Genomic DNA, 17,137 nt, shown 5'->3' with positions numbered 1-17,137 from the left:
TTTCGTAGACCTGACGGTAAAGGCCATATCTTTCAGCTTGTACGTCCGATTGATGCGCTCTTTTGGTAGGTTGTATAAGAGACATAAAAGAACATCTTTTGTTGAGGAAGTATCGTCTCATTCCTCACTCGTTGGTACGTTTTTGTAAACCCATTTGCTGAAGTATGTTGTATCTCATTTGTAGAGGTGATGAGAACATCTTGTAGAAGACTTTGGTGTTGTTCCCGCCCATCGTGCAATCTTCAGAAAGACTTTCATGTGAGCATATTTCATGTCTACATGCCTTGATATGAATCATTAGTGCTTCGAGAAGTCCGTTTCCTCGAGCAATACTTCAGAGAATGGTTAGTTGATGGAGCCTTGTCATGAGGATGTTGCTCCTGAGACCGTTGTTGGTGCTGAGACCATGAATTATTATGCTCCAGATATCCTTGTCGATGCTAAGATCATCGATGGTGTTCCTCTAGAGATTATTGTTGATGTTGATACCATGGTTGAAGTTGCTCTAAAGACCGAAAAGGCTAGAACTATGATTATATATATAATTTTTGTTCCTTCATCCAGTGAGCCTTTTACGTTCACGAACTAGTTAGTGAGTTGAGAATCCGGTATACTGGGAGTTCAACCTGAGTGCTCTTGAATGCATGACTGTATCGTGAAGCGGCTTTGTAAGTGAATCCACGTTGTTGTGGAAGATAGCAGCAGAAATCTCCGTTCTAGATCGGTGAAGGGAACAAGTTCCTCAGTCATGTAGGGTTTTGTGATGTAGAGAAGTCCCGTCGATGAAGTTTCACGGAATCACCTCAGGTTTCCCAGTGTGTGTTGAAGGAGTTGGTAACATTCATGGGTGAATGATGTTGCATCTACTTCAGAAGTCTTATAATGAGATAATGAAGACTTATCGAATGTAGTGCCGTGCTGGTGTTGAATCAGTGTCGAGATATTTGTGTTGAAGCCAGAGGCGCCATTATCGAAGGTGTATTCTTTGATTGGGAGTACAATTTTGAAGGCTTATTAGATGATTGAGCATTGATGCGTCATACCCCTTGAGCATGTCTTAGGTTTGATCGTCTGGGCCCCGACTTTCTTCTGTTGATTCAGCATTCCTTTCGTTGCAGTAGTGGGATTCAACACTTGTGCAAAAGTCAGAGCTTTCTAATTTTGTGGCACACATGGACGCTCCTGCAAGGCTATGTAGAAACTCCCAAAGTGTTCTTTGCCATGTTTGGACATCATCTCAGCAATGAACGTCTCAGTGATCGATTCAGAGAAATGTCAGATTCAACCACTTGGTAAAATACTAATGCGGTGAAGTTACCATTCATAACGTCTTGCAGAGTTGCTAGCAGAATTAAGTCCCCATTCTACATAGCATGTGAGGAAATAAATGACGTAGACACGGAAGAAATGAGACTTGCCTGAGTGTGGAACCTCTTGATGAATGTCTATGCATCTTTTGCAGGTTCTTGCTTCAATCTCATCAAAGTTCGAAATTCCTCCAAGTGCTCTGATGATGGAATGTCCGTCAAATCTTCTGGATCAGAACTTTCTTTGTTGGAGAGATATGTAACCAAAGGCGCTTTGTAAGTACCCATCTTTTCAGCGTGGATCCATGCTCTTCTGAAGGACGTGTCATATCCCGGATCTTCCTAATTATGTGAAACTTGGTTTCTGTCCAGGTTGAACTTATGTTCACTTTGAGAATGATGTATCCATAAGTATTTCCGAGGCGCTCCTTCAAGGTCTCTGATTGAGATGGAGCCTGAGTATCTTCTTGTCGAGTGATGCATGTGGATCCGATGGTTTTCAGTGGAATGTTGTTGATGGCGGTGTCAGCATCGATCAACGTTCTTCCCAATTCGTTTCTTCTGAGATTGACTGTGGTAAGCAGTCCCCAGTTGTACACCTCTTGGTCCGTGGATAGAGGCTCAAAAAGTATTTTCGGAATGGACTTCTTGACATGATGTGTTCAGTGCTGTGAACATGTCTTACTTCGTGCCTTCGACAGATAGAGCACTCAATTTGGAGTTGTAGAGGTCAGCCAACGAAGCGTGCACATTTGTAATTTTTAATCCCGTACAAATTTTTCAGATTTCGTAGGCCTGACGGTAAAGGCCGTATCTTTCAGCTCGTATGTCTGATTGATGCGCCTTTTTGGTATGTTTTTGTAAACCCATGGCCTGAAATGTCTTGTATCTCTTTTGTGGAGGCGATGAGAACATCTTGTAGAAGACTTTGGCTTGTGCACGTCTGTCGTGTAAGCTTTGGAAATGCGTTCATGTTTTCAGGTCTTAACATTTTGACATGAATCCTTAGGGCTTGAAGAAGTATGATCCATAGAGCAAATGGATAATTGATGAAGCCGGATGTTGCGCCTGAGACTGATGATATCACAATTGAATTTCCTCCAGAAATTCTTGTTGATGCTGATACCATGAATGGGGTTCTTCCACATGTCCTAGTTGATGCCGATACTGTGGTTGGAGTTACTCCAGAGACCGAAAATGATAGTCTTTGATCTTCCATACAGTGAGCTTTTACATGCACGAACTAGGTGAGTTGAGCATTCCTAAGATGAAGATGTTCTAGGATTTCAACCCAAATTCTCCTGAATATGACTTTACTGTAAAGTGGCTTCGTCAGGGAATCGATGTTGTTGTGGCAGATAATATCGGCAGTCTCCATTCTGGATGTGAGGAGAAAAGTTCCTTGGTCATGTAAGGCTTGTGATGTAGAGAGGTTCCGTTGATGAAGTTTCATGGAAACACATCAGATTGAAAATTCCAATAAGATCAAGTCCCAGTGTATATTGAAGGAGTTTGTGCCATCCATGAATGAATGATATTGCATCTGCTTCAGAAGTCTTATCGTGGGATAATGAAGAATTCGCGATTGTAATTTAGTTACACTTTGATTGCGCTGGTGTTGACTCAGTGTGTCATCGTCGAGATATTTGCGCTGAAGCTAGATGCGTTGTTATAGGAGGTGTACTCTTTGATTGGGAATACAATTTGAAGGCTTCTTAGATGCTTGAGCGTTGAAGCGTCATATCCCTTGAGCATGTCTTAGGTTTGATCGTTTGGGTCCCAACTATCTTCTATTGATGCAACATTCCTTTAGTCGCGGTAGTGGTATTCAACACTTGTGCGTGGCACACACGAACACTCCTGCAAGGCTATGGGGAAATGCCCAAATTGTTCTTTGCCGTGCTTGAATATCATCTCGGTAATGAATGTCTCAGTGAGATGCTCGATTCGGAGAAATGTCAGATTCTATCACTTGGTAAAATATCGATGAAGTGAGATTACCCACTTATAACGTCTTGCAATAGCAGAGACGCTAGCAGAGTTGAGTCCCCATGCTAGAATAGCATGTGAGGAAATAAATGACATATACATGGGAGGAATGAGACTTGCCTGAGTGCAGGACCTTTTGATGAATGTCTATGCATCTTTTGCAGGTTCTTGTTTCAACCTTGTCAAAGTTCGAAATTCCTCCAAGTGCTCTGATGATGGAACGTCCGCCAAATCTTATGGATCAGAACTTTCTTCATTGGAGAGATGTGTAACCAAAGGCGCTTTGTAAGTACCCATTTTTCAGCGTGGATCCACGCTCGTCTGAAGGACATGTCATATCCTAGATCTTCATGATTATGTGAAACTTGGTCTCTGTCCAGGTTGAACTTATGTTCACCTTGAGAGTGATGTAGCCATAAGTATTTCCGAGCGTTCCTTAAAGGTCTCTGAGTGATATGGGAGAATGAGTAGCTTCTCGTCGAGTGATGCCTGTGGATCCGATGGTATTCAGTAGAATATTGTTGATGGCGGTGCCAACATCGATTAACGTTCTTCCAAATTCGTTTCTTCTGAGATTGACTGTGGTAAGCAGTCCCCAATCGTACATCTCTTGGTCTGTGGCTGGAGTCTCAAGAAGTATTTCCGGAATGGACTTCTTGACACGATGTGGTTCAGTGCTGTGAACATGTCTCTCCTTTGTGCCTTCGACAGATAGAGTAATTCATGTTCGACCAAGGATTGAATTGCCTCTTTGATAGGTTGTTCAGAGAGTGTAAAGATTCTGATTGGGAGAGGATTCTTGTGTACTCCTTCAGTCCCCAGTTGAATCTCTCCTGATTCAACCTTCTCCCTGAATATGCGCTTCAAAACTCTGCAGGTGCTTGTGGGATGATTGACGAACCCGTGGAAGCGGCAGTAACGAGGACTTTCCATGTCTTCTTCAGTTGGTTCTTTCTTGACATATGGTAACTTGATTGTACCATCTTGGATCCAGACATCCAGGAGTTCGATCACCTCTTTAATGGAAAAGGGAAAGTCAGATACTTCTTGATCAGGAACTCCTGTGCGTTGGTCAGAGGCTTGTGCATCTTTCTTATCCTTCCTTTATGCTTTTGAAAGGGCTGAGGTATGCTTGCGCGGCGGTTCGGCTTTCCGTTTGCTCCCTTCTGCAACATCGTTTGTGAAAGGATGGAGGTTGTACTGCTTGTTAATCATACGTCTGCTACCTCGAGTGTCTCGCGGTTCTTTAACCTTTCTAGCTTTTGTTCTTTTCAGTAAAGCGGGTGCAGTAGTTGCCGATCTCTTCGCCGCTTCATGAAGCTCTGAGAAGGTCTGGAAACGAAGATTTTCCAATAAAGCTTTGTAGACTGGGATCATGCCGTTGATGCACAAGTCTACCACTGTTTGCTCCGTGACGTTTGGATCATGCCAGTCCAGGGCCTGGACTCTGAATCTTTTCACGTAGTCATTGGGATGTTCATTGCTCCTCTGAAACATTCTTCCAAGATCAGAGAGAGTAATTTTCTCTGACACAACGAAGTACTTTCTGTAGAAGGCGTTAATCATTTCTCCCCAATTGTTGATAGTTCCTGGTGCGATGTTGTTGTACCAGGTGTATGCCCTTCCTTTTAAGGATTTTGAAAATTCTTTGAGGCGAACAACATGGTTATGTTCATGTTCACCCAAGGCTTCCAGGAACCGAGAAACATGTTCCCAAGCGTTGCCTGTTCCGTCATACAAAGTGAAGGTTGGAGAGGTATAACCTTTTGGAAGAGGAATCCTTTGCGTAGCAGCAGGGTACGGAGGCTGGTGACGATGCACATGTGATGTCTTGTCTTTTCCACGGTTCTCCAAGAGGAGTTACAAATCTTCCCGAGTAATGAAATTTTATGATTCCTTTGTTGATGGATCGTCTGCAGCTTTGCAGACTTCGCTGTCATCCACTGTATGAATTGGAACTACTTCAGGATCAGCATCTGAGGATATTTCTTTTCCTTTTCCTTGAGTCTTCTCTGACATCTTGTCAGTAAGAGTTTTGAGATAATTGCACAACTCCTTCTGTGTAGCAGCCATGTCAGTCTGATTCTTAGAAAGAGTTTCCTGCACTTTTATGAGATCGCCTATGGTAGGCGGATTTTCTCTGAATTCCTCGGGATGCCGGGCGAAGAGAGGATGACCTTCCGTGTTAGAATGAGTAGGAGTAACATCATCACCGCCAGTGTTAGAGGCCGGAATTATTTCCGGGATATCCTCATTGTTGTTGTTGCTAGTGCTAGCGTCGTTTGTATTGGAACCTGTAACTAACCCAGACCTAAGACCAGCCATCTTGTGAAATTCTGAGATTGCAACCGAGAGATTAACCTCCCACTGTGGCCGCCAATCTTTGGATGGGGAAAAACGATTTGCTAGTTTTTACGGAATTGAAGAGACGTCCGTGTGGAGACTCCTTGAACCGAGCGAAATATTGAACCTCACACAAATGCACTGCAAGAAGGTAGTGCTTTAAGTTCGAGAGATCAATCTGTAGGACTCCGGCCTAAACCAAGAACAATGGCCGTTCCAGAGTCAATTCGGTCACAAGAGAGGATGGGTTGATCTGTAGGAGGGAAGCTGAGAAATGTGTGGGATCAATGGTGATCTGAGATTGTAGGTGTGTTGTGAATTCAGCGTAAGAACGCTCTGAATGATTGAATCTTACTCAATTGAGAGTGATTGCTCATACGATGAGTTCGTATAGACGAAAGATTGTCTGTATGAACTTGCCGAGAAATTGCTTATTTAGACGAATGTTCGAGTGTTCGAATCTTGTCCTTTCAATCAGGATTCAAAGACATTTTATAATGCAGGAGTTGAAAACACCATGATCCCATGAAGTGTGACAGTTGCTGGAATCAGAGAGTGGGGAAGTGGGAAATCGTGTTAAAACCAGTTGCTCATCGTGCAGAGACTTGGTTAATTTTCCACCCACTACTTTGTTGACTCTTCCAACTGATTGCACGACTTGCTCACATTCTCGTCGTAGGTGAACACACGTGTCGTAAACCGCCAGACCAAAACCCTAGTTAATACCCCTCATGTGACACGATTGATATCTCGTGGTTGTGGAGTCAGTTGCTGACTTTATGGGACGATAAGTCCATGTATTACTGAGTTGAACATGATTTTCAAATGTTCTGAGACTCGTGAATTAAATATGTCTGCTGAGACGAGGTATTATTATGTTTATTACCTAAGACGAGCAAACTGTGTTGCTGAATTGTTGAATATTGATAGTTGAATCAATATTCTTGAATCTGAGCAAATATTGCTAATTCGAGCAAATATTGCCGGTTTGAGCGAATATTGCTCGTTTGATGAATTGTTGGTAGAGGACCAAATAAAATATTAATTTAAGATACTGACTGCTGGGTCGAGTAAAATAAATAAAAATGTTGATCATGGAATTAACATAAAATTATCAGAGTATTTGAATCTGCTCAGAATCATGTTTCTGCGGAGCTCTGAATTCAAAACCCTAATTTTACTGAAATGATGATTTATTGCAAATCAACTGCAGAGTGACGTAGGGACCGGCTACATGGGATGATGAGTTCACCATGTAACGCCCAGATGCTCGAATGAGCAAAATACCAAAGTCTCTTGAGGACCAGTTGGTGAAAGAATGATTAAATGTTGGTTTAATCATTTATTAAAATAATTTTCGTGCGAGCGACAGATAATAATAAAACCTAGCCGTGAAAAGATGAGGGACCTGCCAAGAGGTCATGGGACCGGCTCTTGGTGGCTGTGGGACCAATAGATGGTCGTTTTAGCAAACTCTCTATTGTTCGAAAAGAGTTTGAACCTAATATGAGCAACTAAGCAAATTAGGTTAAAATAGTTAAAACATGTGGGACCGGCCACTTGCAAGCCTCAGTGTCACCCTTGGTCGGTCAAGGGGATGTGCCCGTGTCACCATGGTATTCGTGTCTCAATCCTGAGAGTTTCGATATTTTCTGATGCGCGTTTGAGCAACATTTTGAGAAAATATGAAGAATTCAGGGTTTTGCTGAAACTAGGAAAATACATGAGATGATGAAAAAAATTAATAAAATAGGGAATTTGAAGGTGTGGGACCGTCCACGGCTAGGGCATGGCCGGACGCCTGACAGTCACGGTCCCACACACTTTTCCCAGTTTTATGTATTTTCTCTGAATTGAGGAAATTCCATGAAACTGGAAAGTTCTATGAAATTAGGGAACTTCCATGAGATGAGAGAAATAAAATAATAATAAAATAGGGAATGATGGAGTGTGGGACTGGCAACGGCCAAGGCATGGCCGGCCGGCCAACGGGCACGGTCCCAGGGCACTCTTCCCAATTTTATGTAATTTTCATGATTTTAGGGAATTTCCATAAAATCAAAGAGTTTTGTTGAAACCAATGTATTTTGTTGAAATCAGGGAGTTTTCATGGAATGAGGAAAACAAAAAAAATAATAATAATAAAATAATAGGCGTGTGGGACCGGCTAGGGCATGACCGGACGGCTAGGGCCCGGTCCCACAAGTTTTCTTAATTTTATAAAATTTTCATGGTTTTAGGGAAAATTCATGAAATCAGGGAATTTTCATGGTTTTAGGGAAAATTCATGAAATCAGGGAATTTTCATGGTTTGAGAGAAATAATAAAATAATGAGGACGTGAGGTGCGGGACCGGCCACGGCTAGAGCATGGCCGGCCGGTTGGTGCTCGCTCCCGTGACACATTTCCCTAATTTTATTATTTTCTTGACATAAAGAAATATCATGAGATTAGAGAATTTCCTTGAATCGAAGGAAATTTGCTCGAACGAGAGAATTTTCATGAGATCAGGAAAAATAATAAAATATGATAAAAATATAAAATTGGGCGTGGGACTGGTCACGGCATGACCGGCCGGCTGGTGAGCCCAGTCTCTGGCGCCTTTGCTAATATTTTTTTATTATTATTATTTTTCCTTCCTATTTTGCATAGGTTCATCGTTCATTCGTATTTTTGAAATGCTCGTTTGCGCATTCAAATGCTGGTCTGTGCATTATTGCTAAGTACATTTGCACCATTTTAGTCAGGGCTTATTCGATGCTCAGATGCCTGTACGTAGAATATTTATTATTAACCCATGAATTCTGTTGGGAAGAACCATAAATTGAAGTAACGAAATATTCGAAGAATCGTAGAATATAGTTGAATATTCAGTTACGATTAGAGATAATTAATTGATGGCTCTATACTAGCAGGCATGCTGTCTAGGAGCATTAATAATCTGAGAGTTGAGCAATATGAACTTGCTGGAGTGTCATATTTCTCCTATATAGTCAGTGAAAACCTTGTTGCATCCTGAAGACGTTGTTGCTCTATATTAGCAGGCATGCTGTCTAGGAGCCGTCCAATCTTTCGATTCTATACAGAAATAATTACTGAAATTGCTCAGTATTCATGAGATGTGTCGTGGCCTCAGCTGGGAGACTACACGTTTACATATACCCTGAGAGACAGCCTTCTCAGTCAGAGATTTATGGCATGAGCTTTCACGCTTTAATGAGAGACATGAGTCTCAAAACTCGTCTGATTGTCGGATCAGCAACATGTATAATTAGGGTTTTACAACTTTAACCCTTGTTGAAAATCCACCATCTTACCAAGGAAAAACCCTGATTTGAAAGACTACATAAAGGAGACATCTAGTATTGTGCAAAACTAATCCCCACACCTTAGGTGTGATACTAGTTTGCATACTAGAGTCGTTTCTCCTTTAACCTTTGGGTTTCTTCTTCTAAAAACAGGTTAACGACTTAAAGACTTCATTGGGATTGTGAAGCCAGACCGATACCACTTTTATCATAGTTGTGTGATCTGATCTTGCATCTTCTATCGTCACAGTACAATCATATTGATTGGCTTGAGATCGTGAGAGTTATCCGATAGGCAAGATATGAAAAGTAATCACAAACACCTTCGTCTCATCGTTTGTGATTCCGCAACATCTTGTTTCGCTACAATACGATTAAGATTGTTGTGAGGTGATTGATTAATCTAGGTTGTTATTCGGGAATATAAAACCGGATTATCAATTGGTTCCTGTTCACCTTGATTATTATCAAAAGACGAAACAAAAACTTCAGGGTTTTTCTGTGGGAGACAGATTGATCCTTTGATAGACTTGTCTGTGTGAGACAGATTTGTTTATTATCAAAGCCTGCGATTTTGGGTCGTAGAAACTCTTAGTTGTGGGTGAGATCAGTTAAGGGAATCAAGTGCGTAATATCCTGCTGGGATCAGAGGCGTAGGGAGTACAACTGTACCTTGGATCAGTGGGAGACTGATTGGGGTTCAACTACAGTCCAGTCTGAAGCTAGCTTGGAGTAGGCTAGTGTCTGTAGCGGCTTAATACAATATGTGTTCAATCTGGACTAGGTCCCGGGGTTTTCTGCATTTGCGGTTTCCTCGTTAACAAAATTTCTGGTGTCTGTGTTATTTCAATTTCCGCATTATATTGTTTTATCTTTATAATTGAAATAATACAGGTTGTGCGTTAGATCAATCAATTGGAGAATCCGACCTAACAGTTGTTGATTGATATTGATTGACACTTGGATATTGGTCTTTGGTACCATCCAAGTTATTCCTTGTATTTGTTTAGTACTCACAGTTTCTGTTTGAGGAAATCAAATCAAGAGAGAGATATAAACTCGTTGATATACTTTTAATTGATTGAGTCTTGTTGATTCTCTTAAAAGTATATTCGAGTTTGTCCATACAGATTACTAAGCGAAATATTGGGTGGTGTTGTTAAACCCCCGCTTTTTCAGATTTGATTATTCAAGTTAGTAAATTAGTGCTGGTGTTGATAAGCAAAAGAAGTGGTTTTGGTGTTTAGAAACAAACCTACAACAAGTCTTCTTCTTCCTTCCCGTCACGGCACAACACGGTGGTGATTTTGGAGATAAAGCTTAAAGTCAAATTTGTTGTTCTTCTTGGAGATTTGGATTAGTGAGCTAAGTTGCACAAATCTCTTAATCCATGTATTATATTATTAGCATCTATAAACAAAGTTGGGTTTTGATTTGAAATTTTTTAAAACTCTATTTCCACTGCATTTTTGATCGATTCCTAACAATGGCATCAAGAGCAAGGTTTAGATGTTAATAATTGCAATTTTATTTATCATGATAGAGTTTATGATGGGTTTAAAAATTAGGGCTTTTTCAATTTTGGAATTTCTACGAATTGTGTGAACACTAAATTTATCAATTTGAAATTCATGTTAAAAATTGATGAATGATTTGGTTAATTTGAGATGGGTGTTGGCTGATTTTGTATAGTGATGCAAAATAAATATGTATGGTTTACTAATAATTTTATGCTATATTAAGAGTTCACTATGAGTGGATATATGGGTTTTTCTCTAGTTTTACATGATATGTATGAATTGGAGGTTTTTTGTTTATGAAAAGAGTTTTCAAAAATCAAAAATCTGTTTTCGGAAGTTTTCGAAATAGTTGCCCTGTATATTGAAGAACCTAAGTCTCTGGTTAAGTTGTAGTACAACTGTTTGTTGTAATCAAAGTCCAAAACTTTGTTTGATAATAAGTCCAAAACAGTTTTGGTGTGTATTATTTATCTAAATCAAAGTTTCAATGGATTTGGTACATTACAGCAAGTACAGTAATGCTCCACTTAAGATCGTGAACACGTTCACTACAGTAAAGTTCCATGATGACTTTGATGATTTGGTAGTAATAATCATTATAGTAATATTGGTTTCTAGACACATATACGAGCTTGAGTATTATGTCTTTGGTTTACCAATATGTATGCACTATTAATCTCCATGAAGGATATGTATGAATACTTTTCTAATTCACATGAGATGTTTGAATTAGTGGTTAAAAGATTTGTTTTCGAATTATTTTTCCTTAAAACTTGTTTTCTCTGTACTTGAAAACAAACTCTAATAGCTTTTGAAAAATGAAACTATTTTTGGTATAAGTGGGTACTGGAGTTACCGATGTAATAAAAATCCATAAATAATTTGTTAGGTCCAACACGTTTTGGTCAAGCTTGTCTAAAACAAATATTAATGGATTTGGCTTATTATGAAATCGCATAACTACTTATCTCTTTAGATTACCAACTCCATCCATATACAGTAATGTTACCTTGTGGCTTTGGTGATTATAGTATAAATGTAAATAAGTGAATGATGTTTGATTATTCAATTTGTATTTACATACTAATTATTGGTTTAAGGGCATATGTATGCTACAATATCGACTTATAATAATTAGATTGGAAATCATAAATGTGTAGTATTGTTTTCTGTTTATGCATGAGATGTGTGAATGTTAAATGCAATGTGCTACAGGCCCTTGTCTAAGAAATTAAGTGGGAGAGGGATTTTCGTATCCCGCGGCCTTCCATAAACAAAATCAGATTATATGAACGGTTTTGTTCTCCCTAAGGAGACAATACAGTTTATGTAGATTCTGAAAGTTGTCTATGGGTTACACTTAACTATAAATAAGTAATTTGGTTTTCCTAAGGAGTCAAACATTTATTTTAGAGGCCAAAATTATCGGATTGTTGATTTAATATGACATGAGATGTCTAGGATTGTTAAATCATTGAAAAGTTCTTTCACTTGAAAACTATATGCGCAACTAATTCCCTAAGGAATGTTACGTATGTAAAGTTTTGGGAATCCGATGTTTATCCTAATACTAGGGAGTTGCGATAAATAATTTTTTTATTTTGTTTTCATTTCTAAGAACTGTTTTATCTCACTACGATTTATTTGTAATGCATGTTTAGATGTCGATGTCGAACCTCAGCCCCTTACAAGTTATCTTGAAAGAAAACCAATTAACCGGTCCCAACTATGTTGATTGGAAGAGAAACTTGGATATTGTGCTCATTGTACAAGATTACAAGTTTGTTCTTAATGAACCAGAACCCGTACTCCCTGAACCCCAAGAAACAGATGGTGCACATGTAAGGTGGAAGAAGGCTAATGATATGGACAAGTGTTATATCATGGCTTCTATTTCCAATGTAGTGCAGCATCAGTATGAGGGCTTTGAGAAAGCTGTTGAGATCATTAATGGTCTCAAGGAAATGTTTTCTGAACATAGTCGTCCCGCCAAAGCGGAGGCAACTAGAAAGCTAATGAGCACTAAGATGCAAGAAGGAACTTCAGTTCGTAAGCATGTCATTCTCATGATGTCTCTGTTTAACGAACTAGAAACCCTTGGGTCAACTATTGATGATGACATGAAAGTTGACGTTGTTCTCAATTCCCTTCCCAGTTCGTTTGCACATTTCAAGTTGAATGTCAACATGAATAAGATGGTCTTAACTCTTCCTGAGTTACTTAACCAATTGCAAACTTCGGAAGGAATTTTGGACAACTAAAAGGCAGCTGGAAGTGTTCACTTAGCGGAGGATTCTAAGCGTAAACCCAAACGAAAGAATCTAAAGAAGAAAGTTCAGAAAGAATCCCCTGGTGCAAATAATGCTTTGGGTGTTAGAAGGGATAAGGGAGAAAGTGTTGCAAAGGGAAAGTGTTTCCATTGCAATGAGACTGGTCATTGGAAGCGCAACTGCAAGGAATGCTTAGCTAAGAAGAATTCAGGAGGTATTTTTTGAATCTTTAGTTGTTGAGGCAAATGTTTCCAAATATACATCAAACACTTGGTGTATAGATTTTGGAGCCATTAATCATGAATGCGATTCATTGCAGGGGTTTCAGATAACCAGACAACTAAGTAAAGAAGAAATTTACCTAAGCCTAAAGTCGGATGCAAGAGTTGCTTCCGTAGCCGTAGGAAGAGTTCGTCTTAGTAGTAGTAGTATTAAGGAGAATAAGATTTTAATTTTGAAAGATTGCATAAATGTGCCAGACACTAGGCGGAATTTAATTTCAGTGTCTTGTCTCATTAGAGATGGTTTGACAATTAAATTTGATTCTTTTAAGGTTTTAAATAATTAAAAATTGTTTGGTTATTTTAATGGTGTGCTGGCGCATAGTTTGTATCTTATTTCTCCTGTTATTATACCATCTATTACCACTCTTAAAAGGAAAAGTCCTTCGACTAATACTACATACTTATGGTATCTACGGTTTGGTCATATTAACCTTAACATGATCAAAACGGTTAGTTCAAAATGGATCTCTTGATTCATTGGAAATTGAACCATGGTCAGTTTGTGAATCCTGTTTGGAAGGTAAAATGAGCAATAGACCCTTTACAGGGAAAGGTGATATAGCCAATTAAGTATTAGAGTTGGTACATGCTAATGTATGTGGACCGATGGATGTTAGAGCTAGAGGTGGCTGTGAGTATTTCATCAAATACACTGATGATTATTCTAGATACGGCTACATCTATCTTATACGTCATAAGCCTGATTCTTTTGAAAAGTTCAAAGAATACAAGGCAGAGGTCGAAAACCAAGAAGGAAAGAAATTGAAAGCCATTCAATCATATCGAGGTGGTTAGTATCTTTCAAACCAGTTTGGTGCATACTTAGTATAACATGGGATTGTATCCCAGTTGACTGCACCTGGAACACCACAACAAAGTGGTGTGGTAGACAAAAGGAACATAACTTTACTAGAGATGGTAAGGTCTATGATCTTCATTACCTATTTATTTTGGGGGATAATCCATAAAACAACATATATTTTGAATTTGGTACCTAGTAAGGCAGATCCTAAGACACCCAGGGAGCTGTGGTCTGGGCGTAATCCAAGTCTACGACGTTTAAGAATTTGGGGTTGTCCAACACGTGTGCTAAAAGGAAAGTCTAGTAAACTAGAATCGAAGTCATAAGTGTACTTGTTTGTAGGTTAACCAAAAGGTACTCGAGCTAGTTTCTTTTATAATCCGAAAGAGCAAAAGTTAGTAGTACGTACTAATGAAATTTTTCTTGAAGACGATTATATGATGGACTATAAACCTCGCAGTAAAGTTGTGCTTGAAGAGTTGTGTGAAATTCGTACAGTGGGAGTTAGTAATACTTCTAAGAAGTGTCTAACAAGGCTGCTCCATTTTTGCGATCTATAACTTTTGATATTCTTGAATTTAATGAACAAACTTATAGTAGTATAATAAGAGCATGTAGATTATCCAATATACATACAAATTCACCTGTGGTTGAGCATCAACAAATAGTTCAGTAGGATCTCCTGATTTTTAATGAACCTCTAGTTGATCCGGGTCTTCATATGGATGAAGAAGTAGTATATCCTCAACCTGAAGTTGAACCTCAAGTTCAACCACAAGTTGTAGGACAACCGGAGCAACAAGTTGAACAAATAGTGGATGCTTAACCAATGTTTACAAGCAACTCAAGGAAACATGGTGATGTTTTTGTATTGTAGGTAGATGATATACTACTAATTGGAAATGATGTAGGGGCATTATCATCAGTAAAGCTATAGCTTTCCAATCACTTTTAGTATGGAAGACTTAGGAGAGGCCAGATACATTCTAGGCATTAAGATTCTCAGAAATCGGAATGCAAGAATGATAGGCTTATCCCAAGCTAATAACATTGACAAATTGTTGGAGAGATTTGCTAAGCAAAACTCAAAGAAGGGTTTCTTACCCTATAGACATGGCATTAAATTTGCAAAAGCTTTTTGTCCTAAGACATCAGAGGTAATGCAAGAATTGAGTAACGTACCTTATGTTTTGACTGTAGGTAGTTTCATGTATGCCATGCTAGACATTTTGTCATGCAGTTGGGATGGTCAGTCATGTTGATGAGATGGGAGTCAAATCTGAATTTTGATTGTTTTGGTGCAAGTGGGAGATTGTTGGGATTATGCCCCAAAACAATAAGTTTGGCGGTCGCATATTATTATTATCTAACAGTTCATACTTAACATGCTATATGGGATATGGTCAAATATATTATTTGTAATTTATACAGTGGGAGATATAATATATTTGTGACATTTATTTGTTCGTAATCTATGTGAATTCTATTCATTGGTTGGATTATAACTTGCTATGATAAATACATATGTATTATAATAAATCTCAATCATAGAAGTGGGGACTTCTAAATCTAGCAGGTTGATATAATTGGATTATATCGAACCGGTCGGTTAGTTCTGTTCATCGTATATCAGCTATTGAATGGATATAAGGTACTACTTTACATAAGTTCTTAAACCTGAGGATATGTATATACCATACGTGTATTTCCGAGTATCTTGTCTTACCAAGCAGTGAGTTCATTAATTTGGATCCAATATATGGGTAAGATGGATAGTTGTGAGTGCGCAGTAAGAATATATATGTTCAATATGGTGTCCACCTCGGATGTGCATTCCCTTGGATTATTGTGCATGAATTATTATTCTAGACTGGCCAGTGGTCATTTAAATTGTTGAAGTGATTATTAGAATAATAATAAGAAAAGCACATCAAAGACCAAATATAAATTCTGCATAGGAGCTGAAGTGTACTTGTTACACGCCTATGAGAATTTATGAATACCGGTATTAGTGGAGGGACTTACTGTAAGAAAGTAGAGGAAGGGTTTTATTTTTATTAAAACAGACAATTTTAGAGTGTTTGTCAATTACAAGACTTGTGGAATGACTTGTAATTTCTTAATCGTATTTGGAATTGTGTGAGACACATAGAATCCTATATGGTTAAAAAAATCTAAAATTGTTTGTAGCCCAAGAGACTTAATTGTATTTGGAAAAGGTATTTGAAAGCAAGAAGGATAACTCCTAATATGAAAACTATATAAGGGGAGCAAGCTATCAAAGCTAAACACACTGATATCTAAGACAACCAAGCCTTCTTGTTTTTCCCGTCCCTATACAATTAAGTATTTTGTGTGAAAGCCCAAAAACCAGTCTTTCCCTCACGTGTTTTTTCTTACAGTAATAGATTCCTTTTGTTTTCGTTACTAACAAAGGAAAAACAAACTTTGGTTCATAGAAAAAGAAAAAGCTACAGGAGATTGCTTCGTTTTAGTTTTCTTTTAGTTTGTTGTTGGTGAAAGAACAAACAAATCAAAAGGAGTTTGATTTGATTATTCAAGTTAGTAAATTAGTGCTGGTGTTGATAAGCAAAAGAAGTGGTTTTGGTGTTTAGAAACAAATCTACAGCAGGTCTTCTTCTTCCTTCCTATCACGGCACAACACGGTGGTGATTTTGGAGATAAAGCTTAAAGTGAAATTTGCCGTTCTTCTTGGAGATTTGGATTAGCGAGCTAAGGTGCACAAATCTCTTAATCCATGTATGCTATTATTAACATCTATAAACAAAGTTGGGTTTTGATTTGAAAAATTTTAAAAATCTATTTCCGCTGCGTTTTTGATTGATTCCTAATAACTCTCAGCAGAGTAGCATGAATATCCAAGTGTCAATAGTGAGGTATGCACGAAATACCCGTACAGGCTATACCATTCTCTAACAAAGAGAATTTCGTATCGGCGTGCTTATATTAGCCCGGTCGAGCATGTTTAATTTCCTAAGGGAAATCTGGACTGTCCGTATCAGTCTCAGAAACGATCACCGCCACGCAAGTTGACCGCATAATTTAACCAGCCTAGACGAACCATAGCAGGAGCAGGCGATCACCGTGATGACCACCGACGGGCCCGCTTATGACCTATCCGGTCGAACATCACACCTTGCTTCCCAGTGTGCCAAAACGCCAGCCCTAAAATAGGGTAGACGCGCTGCTCTGGAAGAAGCTCGAACGAGCAAGACTGTTCAAGACAGTCTTAAAACGATCACGACCGTCCAACTTCACCAGCCTGATTGGACGACTTAGATCGCACCATGAAC

Source organism: Papaver somniferum, chromosome 5, assembly GCF_003573695.1.
Source record: "Papaver somniferum cultivar HN1 chromosome 5, ASM357369v1, whole genome shotgun sequence".
In the NCBI taxonomy this organism is placed as follows: domain Eukaryota; kingdom Viridiplantae; phylum Streptophyta; class Magnoliopsida; order Ranunculales; family Papaveraceae; genus Papaver; species Papaver somniferum.
The sequence above is the reverse complement of the archived record's forward strand: the minus strand, read 5'-3'. Positions refer to the sequence as shown.